Below are 17962 nucleotides of genomic sequence, written 5' to 3'. Positions count from 1 at the left end.
TTTTCAGAGTTCCAACAAGATGCAGTGACTTAATAGTAAGAACAGGAGCCAACTGGAAAACCATGTCCTTCTTTTCAATGGAAAATGTTTATTTTATTTGTTTTCTGACAGGAAACCCATATTTTGCATGAAGGACAGATTTCACAAAGAAAAAGGAAGATGATGATAGAAGATAGATGATGATGAAGAAGTGTAAAATATGCAGGCAACCAGCAAAAATATGGATTGAAAGTGGCTGGTGATGAAAAGTGAATTATTTGGTGCAACAGAAGAGGATGCTGAAAGTGGAAACGTTTGCCTGAAGAGACTTCTCTACTGGAACTCCTGGGGAATGGCAGTTGGGATGGATCTTAGTATTTTCATCTACATTTTTTGTGCGAAACGAGCATCCAGTTATTTGATGTCAGTGATATTTGCGGATAATCCTATGCTAGGAGCACGGTCAACACAAGAAAACTGAAATATTCTGTAGGAATATGAAGGACACTTGACAATTACATTTTTGTTGCTGCTATAAATGCCAACCAGTTTGAGGTAACTGAGAAAGAGAATGACCTGGGTATGGCAGGTAATCTCCAACCACAAGTCAGTAATATGATCAACGTGTGGAAAAAGACAGACGTTATCCCAAGTTGCTCCCATAGATTCAGAGACATTAAGTCCAATATATGGTGTACATTTGAATGACTATATACAATGTAATTGTATAAATTCAAAAATGGTTACTTGAAATTAGGAGAGATGAAGAAGTACAGTGGTACCTATTAAAAGCCACAAAAACTCTCATAACTTGTGTGGCCAATTGATGACAACTGAGAACTAACCTTTCCATAGTACCGCTCCTTGTGTAGCTACTTGGTGGTCTACAGTACAGTTCTCATTGACTTCAGTTGTAACTATTACTGTGCATCACTCCTGTCAAATAGACATCAGGGTTTCAAATGGGTCCCTGTAACATGAAGACTAAATGGTTAGGTATCATTTTTTACTTTCACAGAATCACAGAATCATATAGGTTGGAAAAGACCTTTAAGATCATCGAGTCCAACCGTAAACCTAACACTACCAAGACCACCACTACACCATGTCCATAAGCACCTCATCCAAACGTCTTTTAAATACCTCCAGGGATGGTGACTCAACCACTTCCCTGGGCAGCCTGTTCCAATGCTTGACAACCCTTTCCGTGAAGTAAAATTTCCTAATATCCAGTCTAAACCTCCCCTGGCGCAACTTGAGGCCATTTCCTCTTGTCCTATCACTTGTTACCTGGGAGAAGAGACCGACCCCCACCTCTCTACAACCTCCTTTCAGGTAGTTGTAGAGAGCAATAAGGTCTCCCCTCAGCCTCCTTTTCTCCAGGCTAAACAACCCCAGTTCCCTTAGCCGCTCCTCAGAAGACTTGTGCTCCAGACCCTTCACCAGCTTCGTTGCCCTTCTCTGGACACGCTCCAGCACCTCAATGTCTCTCTTGTAGTGAGGGGCCCAAAACTGAACACAGTATTCGAGGTGTGGCCTCACCAGTGCCAAGTACAGTAGGGGACAATAACTTCCGTAGTCCTGCTGGCCACACTATTTCTGATACAAGCCAGGATGCCATTGGCTTTCTTGGCCACCTGAGCACACTGCTGGCTCATATTCAGGTGGCTGTCAACCAACACGCCCAGGTCCTTCTCTGCTGGGCAGCTTTCCAGCCACTCTTCCCCAAGCCTGTAGCGTTGCATGGGGTTGCTGTGGCCCAAGTGCAGGACCTTGCATTTAGCCTTGTTAAACCTCATACAATTGACCTCGGCCCATCAATCCAGCCTGTCCAGGTCCCTCTGCAGAGCCTTCCTACCCTCAAGCAGATCAACGCTCCCGCACAACTTGGTGTCATCTGCAGACTTACTGAGGGTGCACTCGATCCCTTCATCCAGATCATTGATAAAGATATTAACAGAACTGGCCCCAACACAGAGCCCTGGGGAACACCGCTTGTGACTGGCTGCCAACTGGAGTAAACTCCATTCACCACCACTCTTTGGGCCCAGCCATCCAGCCAGTTCTTTACCCAGCGAAGAGTACACCTGTCCAAGCCGTGAGCAGCCAGTTTCTTCAGGAGAATGCTGTGGGAAATGGTGTTAAAGGCTTTACTGAAGTTTAGGTAGACAACATCCACAGCCTTTCCCTCGTCCACTAGGCGGGCCACCTTGTCGTAGAAGGAGACCAGGTTTATTACACTAGAGAAAAGAAGGACATGTAGAGTGAGGAGCTAATATATGTGAAAATACTATTTCCAAAACTCAATACATTTTTTTCAGTGTCAATATTCCTTCTGAAATGATTAAAAATTGACTGAAAAGATAACCAGCCCAAATCCTTCTATCTCCTTCCAGAAAAGTTTGAAGAAAAACGTTTTTGAAGAAAAAATGCCAGTCACAGTTCAGGCCAGCACTGAGCAGAATCAAGCTGAAAAAAGAAAAAAAGAGACAGTGTGGGATAATGGCTGAGGTGGCTTAAAAATTAGAACTTATATTCCCACTTTTAGGTAAGGCACAGCATTGAAGAAGCTCCCCAGGTGGAATGTAGCTGACATGTAAGAATCCATTCCATGGGAGTTCCCTAGGCCTGCAACCTTAGATGTTGGTAACGCCAGGGGAACTTGGGGTGCTGACTCTAAGAGGCGCTGCCCGGAGGGTGGAGCGGTGTGGAGATGCCGTGGCCAGGCTCTGCAATAATAGGGGAACTTCAAGGTGTCATGGAACTGATAAGCTGCATATTTACTACCCTGGGCCAACAGCCTGCCACGTTTTTGACAAAATGCTGTCCTTTTGGTGAACTTTGCTCATTATAACATCATTATAATACCAAAACACACCTCCATCCCAAAAGCTACCTGCCTCCAAGGTGCGACCACCCCTCACTGAGCTTGCGCTTTGAATTTTTCTAGCTTATACCTTTAAAAGCGAAGCGAGAAAACTTTACACCAGTCCTAAACAAAGGTATGTACGACTAGAGTCACTCAAGCTCCACCCGAAAGGTGAAAGATAGTATAAAATGGATTAAGAGAAAGAGAATGTTAGGGAAGACACCATCGCGTACCACTCTGACGTTTGGGATCAGTCGACGGGCTGAGCCTCTCTTCCCCCCCATCGGGACACCTTTGGGTAAGAGTCGAACACTTGGTTATATCAAGTGCCTCCGCGGAAAACTTAGAAATCTCTATATATAGGGTCGCTTTATTATCTTTAACGCGTTTGTGTCCGGACGTGTTACTCATATTCTTGATATATACGTTGTGTCCGGCCATGTTATATACATGTTTGTGTCCAGCCATATTATTCATACTCATATTCTTGGTATTTGCATGTGCTTTGCAGACAGTGAATTTATCACCGGTAATCCAAAGAATCTGTGTGTCTGTTGCTCTAATAAACTGCACTCTTCACTGCTCTGTCCGTGATAGTTCCTTCAACACGACCAGACTGGGGGGTGTAAAAATTAATGCTGTCGCCTTAGCGAAAGCCCTGAGCTGATTAGTGGCTATACACACAGTCCTTAGAAAATAAACTGTTGACCAAGTCTGAGACTAAGACTGGACCTAGCCGCACCTAGACTCCTCTCTGAGAAGGAGTTTAGAAAGCAAGGGGGTCCTGTCTGAACCTCGTGACTCAATGGGAGGGTTCCCCACTCCAGCCACACCTCAGACTCCTATTTGTATGCGACAGTAACTCTTAACAAAACAGCCACAAGCAAGTCAAAACTGGATTTTTCTGGGGGTTTTGTTTGTTTATCTGTTGGGGGTGTGTGTTTCTGTTGTTGTTGTTTGAAAGCAGAGATTTTTTAGGAGAAAAGAAGTAAAAGTTTTTAGCAGGCAGCTAAGAAACCATTTCCTAAGATCAGTTCTTATACAGAACATTACATCTTGGGATTTTATTTTTGCCTACAGTATTGCAAAATTACATTCCCTGGGTCCTATTAACTTATTGTGAGTTGTATGAGAAAAGAAAACTAAGGTACTGTATGTTTTTTGAACAAAGGTATTTTATAGAAATTTGTTGCCTTTGGGAAACATTAAGTTTGTGTCAGAAATTTCTTCTAATATTCAATAGCATCAGGAGGGGTACAGAACCTTTGAGACAGGAACCAATCTGAGCTATTGCTCAGAGCTACACTGTGAAATCAAGAAACTAGATTTCACTGAGCCATTGTAATAAAAAGCTTCCCAGATATCATCTATTCCAATGCACACTGTGAAAAGATTCTCCCCTTGAGCTTAATTTATTTTTGAATTATCTACCTATAAAAGCAACAATATGCCTTTAGTGATTGCTACATTTATTATCTACATAATTCATCCATTCCTACCTGACTGTGTCAGGTTTGAATAGGCAGTAGCTATTGTCTTCTTGTGAATTGGAGCTTGATTAAACAAACACTAATGAGCCATTGACTGTTATTTGGCCTCAGAGCATACAAACTTCATGACTGGCAATGTAATGGAAAGACAGAGCGAAAACTAGCTGCAGTTTTACAAAAGAAAAGCTCTTCAGGAGTTTGAAGCTGAACATTACGTTTAGAAGTGACACTGGGTGTTTACTCCTGTACAACTTGCTGTAGAGAGCAACGAGCAGAAATTATGACAATTATGTCAAAGTAAACGCAGCAACATTCCCTCAAACAAATCCTGTCTATTCCTACCATTTTAAAATAAGCAAATAAAACTCGTTAAGGCAAAATTAATTTGATTCTACAGATTTGATTCCTCTATTTTAGAAGCATACTATGTGGAACAATTTTTGCAACAGACTTGAACTTGGTGATTTGACCACTTCTGACATAAACACAGTCTGGACATCTAATGTCATCCCAGAATAGGTGGGATGTGTCTGGGATATCAAAAAGTATGTAAGAGACAATCCTTTCTCCAGTTATTGCACACTAACCTAGTTCATATTCTTAGGCTGGTTTTCTTCTCTGCTCTCATTGTTCCATAATCACTTTAAAATCTGTGCCTCTCTGATAAATGTTAAGCATTAGCTCAGTCAAATCCTCAGTTTTTACTGGTTTCTCTGTAGTGCTTGCAGCCCCAGGCCTACCTCAGTCTTAAACATAGTCCTGTGGGACATGTGATCACATATTGAAGATAAAAAAATGGTCAATAAAGGTTTAGTGGCAGACCTTAGCTTGGAAGACATTTTTCTGAAACTACAAATAATTCCAAATAGGCCTGTCTACAAATTGCTTATTAGTTTTTGCAATTCTTACATGCAATTTTTCAGCCAGTTTGAGTGGATGAACTTATTTCTAAGTAATCTGAACCTATATTCAAGCTATGAACTAATGAGCCTTATTCTTGCCTCTCACATTTCTTCTGTTTGTGATACACAGAGGGCTTTCCAAGAGATTTTCTTTTACCATAGTCTGATCAACAGAATCCAAGATAGTAAGTAAAGTCTATAATTTTTAGATGAGCTGGATCCACTTCAAACTAGTTTTTCACCTGTATGAAACTAGAACAGATGTTCAGACCTCACTCTGTAATATCTCACTGTAATAAAAGCAGCATTCAAGTGTAATTCTGTCATTTTGTGAATGACAGAAAGAAGAATAGAGGATCACCCAGAAAGAAGAATAGAGGATCTTCAATCGCTGCTATGGGAGTTATGGGACATCACCTCACTGGAGAGGTTACAGAAGAAAGGAGATTTTTTATGTTGAGTCGTAGCAGGCAGTGGGGGACCCTGGGACAGAGGAGTCGTGTCTCAAAACCTATTGAGAAAAGAGCAAACTATCAAAGAATCTGGAAAGGTTTACTAGTTTATGCTTGACAATAGCAAAGTGTTAGACAGGTATTTACATTCCTAGCTGTAATCTACTTTAGATTCATCCAACTGACAATTTAGTCCAACCTTGTTCCAGTACCAGATACTTCAGCAGAAAGTGTAACACACTGCAACTGGAACGCCGTATCATCTGAAAGCTCTTAAGGTGAATTAGTATTCATTTAACATTTGTGCAACCAACACCTAGAAGTAAAGAAAGCGTTTAAACCTGTTGCAGATTTGTTCATCTCAGCTTCCTGCAGTAATAAATTCCAGAGAAAGTAATTCCTTTTAACAGCTGGCAATTCACTACATTTCCAATGTCACTTATGTGCCTTTTATATCTATGCTATTGCTTTCTGAAAACAAATAAAAGTGTTGGGTTTTAGCTTTCAGCTTTAAATTGATTCATTGTCATTATGCCATTCCCACCATCACCAGGATGCTCTGACGAAGGACATTAGAAGAAAAACTAGAACAAACAGCAGGAGACCTGTAGTTCTAAGCGTCTGTAACAGACTCATTTAAATAATTTGGAGAGATATTATGGAAGAAGATGCTGTTGTGAGAAACTGGGATCTTCCAAAAGGGATGACTAGTATGTTGACACCGTCTCACTATTTCTGCTGGGAAGGTTAAGGAGATACAGAACTCTGAAAAGAAAAACACTTTCAGGAAAAGTCAACAATAAGAAGGTTAAATAATGTATTTAGTGATTATGACTGCTAGCATCAAGAATTCATATTAGGTCTGTACACTAGTAGGAAAAATAGCCTTTCTTTATGATAATGACACGTAGCAAAGAGATACTGAAAGGTGATAAATAGCTTATTTTTCTGACATCTACTCAAAACTAGATTATGTCTTTTGTTTCCTTTCTGCAGCTAGGAACCTCTGCCTAAGAGAAGGAATTGGCCCTTCAGATACCAGGTAACGTGTAGTTGAGGGCTGAGGTAGAAGAATGCATGGTTATTTAATTATGTCATAAGTAATATGGAATGGAAAATGAGTAGCAAAGTAACCCAGTGCAGGGTAACACTACAGGCAAACCTGGAATTTTTATATACAATCCACAGGCTGTGGCATGGTTCATCTTATACTGAATATGTCGCACTTTTAGACAATATTTACTCCTTCATGGAATCGCTGCATTTTCTTATTTTTCCCTATACGTCAGAGATATTATTAAACTTTAACCCACACAGCTGAAATAAAACATATGTATGTTAATAACAGCTGTGAGCAACAATAAGACTACAAGGATAATGCAAATAAATACTAAACTAAAGTTTTCACAGGATTCTTTTAAATTTTAGTTTAAACTTGAAATGTTAGTTGCATATTAAAGCTGTAATGCAGAGGCATCATAGGGGCAAAGGTTCCTTCAAGCGATTTACTGCTCCCATAACTAAGAATATTTACATTACACCTATAAAAAGAGTTCTGCATGGTTTTAACACTGCAGAACTCCTTGTGTTAACTCCCAAGGTAGCTCATACAGAATGTTAGCTATAGAAGAATTGGCATTTTTTGTCAAAAATCTCCTCTACAGTGCAACGAGGAACTAATTGCACACAATACTGCCAACGCTTCCATCAGGTTCAGTGCTGGTGGTTTCATGATAGGGGACTATGCAGTGACACCATCATTGGTCCATCATATTACTCAATACACATCACTGTGTGGTACTATAGAGTGAAAAGTTGCTCTAGTAGCCCTACCTTGACAAAATTACCCTGGAACAAACCCTCAGGAACTGAAGCACAGATCACAAATTATTTTAAATCAGAATTTTTCTTTTTCTTGCAAATTCTACTCCTCCCTGAACAATAACTATAGAAGCAGAAAAGCACAGCAGTAAGCATACAGCAAGAGTACGTCTTGCAAGGGGGAGGCAGTTCTGTTAAAACATCCAGTTTGCCTTTTCCCCATTGTCTGAATTAATGCACGACAACAGTCACATCAATTTATGGCAATGAACAAAACACCAAAAGAAGAAAAATTAACTTTTATTAGTAAAGTATTAAACTATCTGTTTCTGATTAATTCCTTATGGGAAACATACCATACTTTGAGTTCTTTTTCTGTCCTCTCTTTCCTTTCCTTGTCTCTCAGAAATGAAGAAAAGGTAGTTCTGGCTAAGTTGCTTATGCCTCAGGAACATGTCCCACTCATTGCATGTTTCCCTGCCGGGCACTCTTTATCTGGGTTTGTATCCTGTATTATAGATCACTCTGCAAGCTTTCTGGGGTGGCGACTGTCTTTATATTTGTACAGCATCTGGAAGAAACAGTCCCCTAGGTTATGCCTACAGACAAGTATAACAGGAAGGGGCCTTAATGTCATCTTCCTACCTCCCCTTGGTTAAATCAATCTTGAGACAAGAAGATCTGCTGGGAAATTGTGGATTTGTAGATTCAGCCCTGTAAAATGTTTTAGAGACACCCATAAAGACTATGGCTTTCTCTTTCAGTCATTTCTTAACTCTTGCTTGATTCACTTCTTCAAACTAGTTATTGTGACTAAAACTACAATGTCCATCTATTATGTTTTACATTGTGGTTCTTGTTAATATTTCTCCCCATAAGCCCACAGGTAACACTTGGAAAGTATTTTGCAACATAAACTGGCAAGATGAATTCAATTTCTTAATCCCATTTCCTAATAATTTAAGCCACTTTCCACATATAGAGTCCTAATTTGTATTTCTGGCTTGCACTACATGTTTACTGCATTTAGTGAGCACTTAGATCACGAACTGGGAAGAGGATGCAGACAGTCTCACATAGCGTAGTCCAGATGGGTGGAAAACTGTAATCACAGTTTACCTTGGGATTGGGGAAATAGGACTGTATTTATGCTACCAGTCTTGCAGTGAGTTTCAACAACTCTTTAATTTGGCACAAAGTTAATAACTCACTTCATTAGCTTCATTTTTCTGGCTTTATTGCCTTTTTGTCTAGCAGCTAATGTAGAAGCAAAATGTTCTGTGAAGTCTACTGTGCCCTTTCACTTGCCTCAGTTTGTAGCATGCACCTGATCCACGCTATGAACATATAAAAATACTTCATAGAGCAGTGATGGCTCCTAGGTAGAAGTATCTGTTCCATTTAAATTCTGAAAAACAGTAATCTTTAAAGGCCTAAGCCAAGAAAATGCATTGTTGGAGTGGGGTTATATCACTGGGAGAAATCAATGTCCCAGCATATTAACACAGTACAATTTTCCTAATGGAAAAAAAAACCCTGCGTAGTTACATTACTCAAGTAGATATTGTTTCCAGCAATAATCCCATTCAGGAGAAATGCAAAACCTCACAACTGAGGACATGGGTCACTTACTTAAAATTAAGTTTCAGTTTTCAAAGAGGTACTCACAAAACCTGATTCATATATACCTGAGCTAAGCAATAAACTTCTCTTTCAGTGATTCACTTATATTTCTCCTATCTATCATTTTCCTAAAATTGGTAAGCACCAAATACATTTGAAGACCTTGCAAAATTTTACTGAAATTGTACAGTAAAAGCGTATGAAAAAGAAAGCTATGTTCTGACGGCTGAGGTCTGAGTACTCCCATGGATGAGAGATTTTGAGCTTTTTTCCAGGGAAGATGCAGGAACTTTGAGAACAGCAGGAGTCATTGGACATCCTGAACATTTACAGGAGACATCACATAACTGAAGTAATTTTTCTTAATTAAATTTTACAGAACTGAAAATTCCTGCCTTGGGTATAGGAGCAACCTGTGATTACCCAATGTCTTTTAGCAACCTTTTCTTCCTCAGTCACATGATCTTTCTCTGCCTGGTCTCAGCAGAGTACTTGAGTAAGACTATTTTACAGCTTCCTTTTACTTAAGCCACTCCTAGCAGAATAGTCTATAAAAAGCAAGCAAGCCCCTGGCACATTTCCAGTAAAGGCTGAGCTCACTATAGGAGCTGCTTTTAAGATTTTTAATCTGAATTTCAATTCTTTGTAACCAAATAGCAAGACACTCATTAACTCCACTGAGTGTTATTTGCTCTTCTATAGGAATGAATGTAAAAAGGCTTCCAAAACTCCCCCATTGTTTGCTGAAGGGCAATGCAGAATATTGTCCACAGGATTCTTGAAATCTGTGGACAAGAGAGAGAAGATTTGGCAGATTCTGTCATTGCAACACCTCCTCAAAAGCAAAAAAAGGCAGCTGGGATGACAGTAAAGCTCACAGATAAGGAAGGATTGAATAAGCTAGTCCCACCAAAGCTGAAAATACAAATTAAAAACCTTTTATTATTGTTATGCTACATTCTTCCCACAAAGTGAATCTCGTGTTTGTGCTATTTGCAGCTGCTCTGTGATCTTAAGCGGAATCTCACAAACAATGCTGGTTTGTGTAAAAACAATGCTGGTTTGTCTAAATGATAACTGAAGAAGAGAGCAATAAAAACAGAATATGGAGGTTAAAGTTGTAAACTTGTGTTTAAGTGTAAATCCATACTTTTGGTTTAAATAGAAAGTGTTAAATATGAGCCCCCAGTGCCCTAATGATTGCTGCTTTAATAAATTGATCAATTCTAATTCACATTTAAGTCAATTAGAAGACTTATGTCATGAGAACTGTATTTAAAACCCAGAAGAAATACCAATAAAAATAAATCCCAGTTTTGCTACATTATGTGAAATAGCATTTTGTCACAAGTGCATTATACTAATTATGTTAACACTTGATGCTCTGTCTGACATAGATAAACAAACAAGTAAATTTAAAAAGCATTTTACAAGAAAATATTTTCTATCCATACTCAGGTGAAATTGTTTTGGGTTGAAAATGCTCCTGAAATTCTGAATTATTTGTATCAAATATAAAGAATATGGATTAATAGGATAATTATATCTTGCCACAAATCTAAATCCGGCTATGACTTTTACCTAAAGTACAAGACAAAATTAATTTTCCATATTAAAACTAAGTAAAAAACCTTTCAGGCATAAAATGCTGAATTCCAGATATTTCTACAAAATAATTGCCAAGTTCTGTTACACCAAGAGCTATTACTACAAGCATCTTCAGCGTGATTTGCTTCCAGTCCATTCCCACTACTTTTGCACCATTTAAGGACCAGAAGGATCTTAAAGCAGCCATAATGGAATAACGCTAGACTAACCTGAAATCTAACAGACTGCTTGTTTCTGCAGATCTTCAATCTCTGTCTTTCTTCCCCCTTTTATTGTATTTTTCTCCTCTGTGTGTGAAGAGAAAAATAAAATATGATGAGAAAGAGTAAATCCAGTCTTCTCTTGATCCCTGTTTCTGAGAGTCCTACTATTGATGCAAGTGAGAGCAGCCCCTAGTTTGCTATAATTGATTCTTTCAGGGATATCTAAGAAGTGACTTAAGAATTACCTTCCTCACATATGTTACCTTCAACTGCCCAATGTACAATTTCATTGTAGATGAGAACCTGGTCCAGCTCTTCAAAAATCCTCTCCAGATTGCATTGTCTCAATTGCTAGGCTCCTATTTTTCACTAAGTACTTGGTATCTCCATGAATACTGCAATGGTGAAAGTATGCAGCATTTCAACAAAGTGGGCACAGATCTATCACTGATCTAATCACAACAAATTACAGCAGTAGCTTGTTTGCTGCAGTAGGCAGTGGTTCCATGGGGCATGCTCACATCTGAAATGATGGAAACGGTTGTGAGAAGCATTGTAACCAACTGAAGTAAGCTTGGTAGCTAATCTAAAGAAAATTATTTCTTCCTAGTAATATGACAAAAAATGTTACGTCATTCCACTGGTAAAAAAACTTCATAATAAATGGGATGTGATTCAGGCAGTACAGAACCTGAAGCTCAGGTAACTGATTTGAATGTTAGTTTGAAGACTTAGGTGACCTACTGCATTTGAATGGAGGATGGGAACCCTGGTTGTTCATAGTTAATAGTGACCTGTACTTGTCATCCCTTCATTCTGAAGGCAAAACTTCTTTGCCCTCTTAGTAGAGGTGACAATATGAAAGTTACATTAATACTACCTCTGTTGCATACATTTTGGTGTTAAACATCAAACTTTAGCCAACCTCCTTGTGAGTGATGAACACACTGGCACTCACTTCTGGTCATGCTCTCAATGGTGGTTTAATTGCATTTCATTAGATTGAGTACTCAAACCAAAGCCACTAGGATTTGAGAAAACTTATTGAATTGTCTAGTTTCTGTGGAGGTATGCTGTAAGATAGGACTGATTTCAATTAGTATCTGCAAAAAAGGCAAAAGTGTGAATGAATAGGCCAGGTCAGAAAAACAACTATAAGGATATCTTCAAATTTTTTATTTTTTTCTAGTAAATGCTTTGGACAAAAATAAGATGCTTAACTTTGTTATTTTGGGGGGCCAAAACCATCACTACTTCTGGGCATAGTACAGGCAGAATGAGAGCTTCATTGCTTTACTTAGGTGACAGAGTATTACAGTAACAAATGTAAAAACTGTCTGAAAATGTCTGAAGATGATATAGGCTGATCGAGCTGTAGCATACGTATTTTTTTCCTGTCTGTAACAAAGAAGGAGCTGAAGAGAAAGGAGAACTTTCTCTCCAGTGAAGGAGAGAAAAGGTGAAGAACACTGTTCAAAGTGGTGAAATACATCACCTCTCCTAAAAAGTGGTGTGTATCTGTAAATCCTACTGCATTTCTATTTCTAATGGCTATATATGTCCTTATCTCATTCCTTATCTGTATGCTGTCACAGAAGTGCAGAATGCAATGGCTTCTTTTCTGCCAAGTCTCTTTTTAAACCATTTCTTCTGCTCACACTCCAAGGAAAAGCTCTCAAAACCTCCCTTCACAAAGATTAGGCACAGTCTTTTAGGTACTCCAGATTTTTTTGTCCATTTCCCCCTCATCTGAAAAGACTCTTCTGAACTCCCTCCCTTCAAATGTGTTGGATTAAGCCTTCAAAGATGTCATTACCCTTACTTCTCCTGGAAATAATCCTTCTCACTTGATATGGTCCTTCTCTGAGGCTCAGACCCGTGACTGATTGCCCCAACAGCTGCCTTACACAACAGGAAAATGAAAAGCTCACATTTTCTTCTGAGCCGTGTGCCTTCTCCTACATGGGGGAAGAAAAAAGAGAGGGGTGAAGTCAATACTCAGTAGTTCTGTAATTTGTTCAGATGCAGGGAAATTCTCTCCCAGCACCAGGAGCAGAACTCAGAAGCCATCTTCTCATCAGCGTAATGAAGCTGGGCCTCATTATTCTGCCTCTATTAATTTGTTGCTATTGGTATACTGGCATTGTTGCTGTGGCACCTGCAGCTTAAGAGGCCGAATTATAAAACCGGCTTTTTCAAAAGCAACTTTATGGGCCTGAGACTTTATGAAAACTGAGGCTAAAATCCTGATGTTAGCTTAGCCTGGCTGTCCTGGGTTGCCTTTCTGTTTGTCTCCTCACAGGACAGAGGTGGTCATATGTACAGTGAGATCGTGATGGCAGGAGGCACACAGCATGCCTCTCTACCCTGATGTTCCTCAGTAAGGAGAGGCAGAAAAGGAGAGTGGTCTGATCCAAACAACTCTCCAAAAGGAGTTCTCTGGAGCATCAAAGCACTTTATAAGGCAACTTACACAAAGCTCACTGCAACTGTAGCAACCAGACCTATCTAAAATCATTCCCAAGCAAATTTTGAAATGCCAGATACAAAAACAGCGTCCTCCAAACCACTCTCCAAACACCTTTGCTCTTATTCCAACCCACCTAGCCAGTTTGTATCAAATTTTATCCTTGGTAAACATGGGCCACATTACCTCAGCAAGTAGCACGGCCCAGGAGGAGTGCATCTGTGCCCAAATCTTTTGCCCAAACCTTTTGCCCAAACTATGTGTGAAGTCTTTCATAATTCAAGCTCTAGTGCACTGGATTACCATTAGGAATTAGACTGCACTGGGTGTGCTTCTGGAGCGAAGCACAGTAGTTCATTTAGTAAAATCTTTCAAATTACTCAAACAGCTTCAAGTTCTCTTTGGCACATACAAGTTGTATCACCTAATCACCCTTTCTTTCTCTAGTTATAGCTCTGTGAAGGCAATAAAGAACTTGTATGTGGTCCCTGACAGCCTTTGAATTGGTACAGTACCATTCACCTTTTTGTGCCATCTGACACAACCTTCTTACTCATTCTCAAAAATAATTTCCCTAGAAATTAGTTTTGAATCTTCTTTGGAAGAAGATTCCCATGCTACACTTCAAATCTCCACTCAGCCTGGAGGTCCGTGCTGCAGTTTGCTTCAGGCTTGATTTGGCTCTGACCTGAATGCAGCTAAGGCAGAGGAAGAGGCTCACAGGGATAATGAAACAGGCCTCGCAAACTTCCAGAGTTCCTTTTGGTGTTTCACTTATCCTCTCAGGAATGAGGGCTTTACATGAGTGATGAGCTTACTCAGCAGGTGCTCTAGTGATTTAGTTTCTGAGGTATTCAAGACATATGGGAAATGTAATAGTCCCACTAGGTGGATTTTTTTCCATCATGGGGAATTTGAAAGCTCAGGAAATAGCAAATTATTGAAGTGATTATCTGGCTTTTCAAAAGGATGGAAAATGTTGTAGGGATTGTCATCTAAATACAGCACAAAGCCTTAATGGAAATGGGCTGCTTAATCCTTATGCCTCACTTGGACATTTGAGGACTATGTATTTTGGAATCCCTTTTAGAAGCAAAAAACCTTTCTTGTATACAGTAGCAGCAGCATTTCTGAGCAGGTTTCTGATTGCTGAGACAGGCTGAGAAATCTGAAGAGCTTTTGTATTGATAAAAGGATCAGTTTTTTCTCTAACTTTGTTAGAAACCTTGTCAGTGCAGCTGGAGAACTTTGTATAAGAACATCTAAAATGATGGAGCAAATCACTACAGAAGTAAGCGGAAAAAACCTAGGACTGCAAAATCAAAACTATAATTTCCTATTTCTTAACAATCACCCTCAGTCTTAAAATACCAATTTAGGAATTATGGAAAGTGAAGTGGTTTACGTCACTTCATCACCAAAAAGATTAGGAAACTCTCCAAAGCAGCAGTAGCAAGCAAGCAAACAGTTTTAAAATATTAATACTATTTAGCAACAAGGTTATTAACCAGCAAGCTTTCTTGCAAACAAAGTTTATCTACAAGAAAAGTTAAATTTATGGTTCCATAGGGAAAACCTTGCAGACCCTATGAAAACAAAACCAAAAATCCCACAGGAAAGAAAAAACACCTTGAAGAATCTAGGACTTCACACTAAATTCAGTATTTTAACCTCTAGAGCTATTCAAGATTTGTCACAAATACTGTACTTATGACTTAGGCACTATTTTCTCCCCTGCATCTTCCAACCTCAAAGAAAAGGCAGCATTGCTTAAGAGCATGTTCCTTTGGTGGAAGAGATGGCTATGGACTTATTCAAGAATTCAGATACATTAACTATGCTGCAATTACTCCGAAGTTATCTTATTTGCTTGCTACCTATGTGAGCATCAGAAGCCATAGCTGCAATCTGAGACATCTGCCTGAAAGTATAAACAAACTCCCTGCACAGATGCAGGTACCAAGAAAGTTAGCAGGGAGAGCAGAGCAGGATTAATTTTGTGTACTCAGATGGGCTGAAACACTGAACAAAGACTCAGTGTACCCTTCAGTTTGATCCAGATTCTGATACCCTTCATTCACACATAGGGGAAGTTATGTGGAATAAGGTACCGTAAGATGTTTCACCCTGCGTGAAGGTGTGACATCAGAGCCCAAGCAGCACACTCAATACCACTCAGCAGCAGACTGCGGACACCTGAATAGGGCCATATGCCATGGAGGGAACAGATGCCCTTTGAATGCCTCAACAGGACATCCACTTCATAATAAATACATGGCCTGTGTTGCTGACACTGCATTGCTGACAAAGAGGAATGAAATCAAATATACTTGCCAAAGATTCACCTGGTGAAAATAACTTGATCATGCAGCAGCTCAGCTTCAGCTGAGCAAATCCTCCTACACACAGATACAATTCAAGAATGAATTTTTAGTCTTGCCTCTAATGGTGTCTTTCACTTGTCAAGAAATGTGAATGAATGGGATGTTCCTTTCTTAATTTCTAAAGTAATTTAAAGGGTTTTAAATACTGAAGTAATGTAAAAAAATTATATATGTTTCATTAAATCTGGGGTTCAGTTTGTTTCATTTTGGTGAATGAGTTTAGTGATGGTAGCATTAATCAGTATTTAAAGAACTAAGAAATAAATTTTATTTCTCTAACATGACTTTTAAGCACACAGATAATGCTTTTGCACTACACAAAGGGACATGAGTGGTATGTTAGTCTTAAAGATCATGAGGATGAGTAACATTTTATATTCAAGGCAGGATGGGGGGTTTCCCCTCCAATCAGATGAGTGAAGTTGCACAGGTGTTGTCTGTATAGATCACAAATCACAGCAGAAGAAGTAAAGCTATCCCAGCTGGATTGCATTTTGTTTTCTCAAATGCACACACACATACATCCTGCCCTAGTACAGGGAACTGGTTTCAAGCCAGAGGATACAGGATCTGTATTTTTCACTCTATTCATATATTTTCCACTTTTTAAATGGTTTTATTCTAAATAGCCTTTGGCCCAAGCATTGAAACAAATTATTTTCTCCCTTCCACAGTGGTTCCCCAAACAGTAGGTGAAAGCTGCACCCCTGCTTGCTCCCACACTTGAGCCCTCTCTGTTCTATGGCCTTTCAATCTCTAAGGAAACTGTAGTCACAGAAAAATCAAAGTAACTGCTCTGTATCAAGAAAGACTATTCAAAGTTAATTATGCTATTTCTGCTGTTAAGGATCTTAATTCAATGTTTCCAGCAATGCTTATATACTGTAGATGCAAAGTTCTTCCTCTGGGCTCTCCAGAACTTTGTAAAGACTCTAGGGATGTACTTTGCTTCAAAGTTACAGTCAATACTAAAGAAAGCAAATTAGCAACTTGTTACTATCTGTTAGGCCTTGCACGTATTCTGATTTGAGCCACAAGAGACAGCCAAGTCTATTTGCTATTGTAATTTCATCTGAGTGTGTCTACAGTACTCCCAGTCTCCAAATTAATGCATTGTATTTGTCAAGTATTACCTTTCCTCAGTGAACTTCAATGCACTTTGCATAGAATTCAGTTAATTAGGCCTGGGGAAAAAAAAACGCAAAACCAAAAACCTTGTGAGAAATGTATTACCCTATAGCTTAAAAAATGAGATAGAAATAGATGGAGTGTTTTGTTGGTGTTGATGGTGGGTTTTTTTAACAAATCTTAAATCATGTCAGTAAAAGGAGGACTCAGATTTCCTTAACACAATTGAATGATATGACTCATCTTGATCTTTCCAAGCTTAGGAAGAAGAAACAAGAATGAGGGCATACAATAATAAAGAAAAAGAATTTTATTTGGGTGGTCTCAGATAAAAATTCTGCAAAATAATTATTCAGATGACATTTCAATTTAACCTTGAGACTCAAAGTAAAATTACTAAAACTTAAAACTGCAGAACTCAGAAAAGATGACCATTGCCTCTATTCCTGCAAAGCTTTTTCATTCATCATGGACATTTAGTTAAAGACTCTCCCTGCCTGCTTCTTTGGAATAAGTCTTTCTGCATAAAGCAGAACAAAGTAATCATGAAGTAGAAAAGTTGCTACAAAAATTTAGTTTTGATTTACTTCAGATTCTTCATCAACCAGAAATAAAACAGACACAGAGCTTCATACAAACAGTCTCATTCTGAGGCAACAGGATGTCTTTAGAAACTGTTGTCACAATTATTAATCTGATCATCAAGAAAGGGAGCTAAATATAATGACATCAGCAGAAGAAAGAAAAAAAAATAATATCAAGCCATAGGGAAAATTCTTATTCCATCCCTCCATTCCTGCCATTTTTAAACATGACTATTACTCAGTTGGAACTCTTGCCTTATACTGGGATGGTATCTATTACTAACATCTTGAGCAAAGCAACAGAATCAGAGCTAGGCTCTTAAACAATTAATGTTAACCTCCTCACCACTTGACACAAAACTGTCATTTGCAAGACAAACTAGTACTAAACCAGCAGTAAAAATACTGTTACCTTTAATATTTTGACTGACCAGTCTGGCCTTGATCTCTCC

This window comes from Ciconia boyciana, chromosome 2 (genome assembly GCF_034638445.1).
Source record: "Ciconia boyciana chromosome 2, ASM3463844v1, whole genome shotgun sequence".
Lineage (NCBI taxonomy): Eukaryota > Metazoa > Chordata > Aves > Ciconiiformes > Ciconiidae > Ciconia > Ciconia boyciana.
This window is presented reverse-complemented; position numbering follows the sequence as displayed.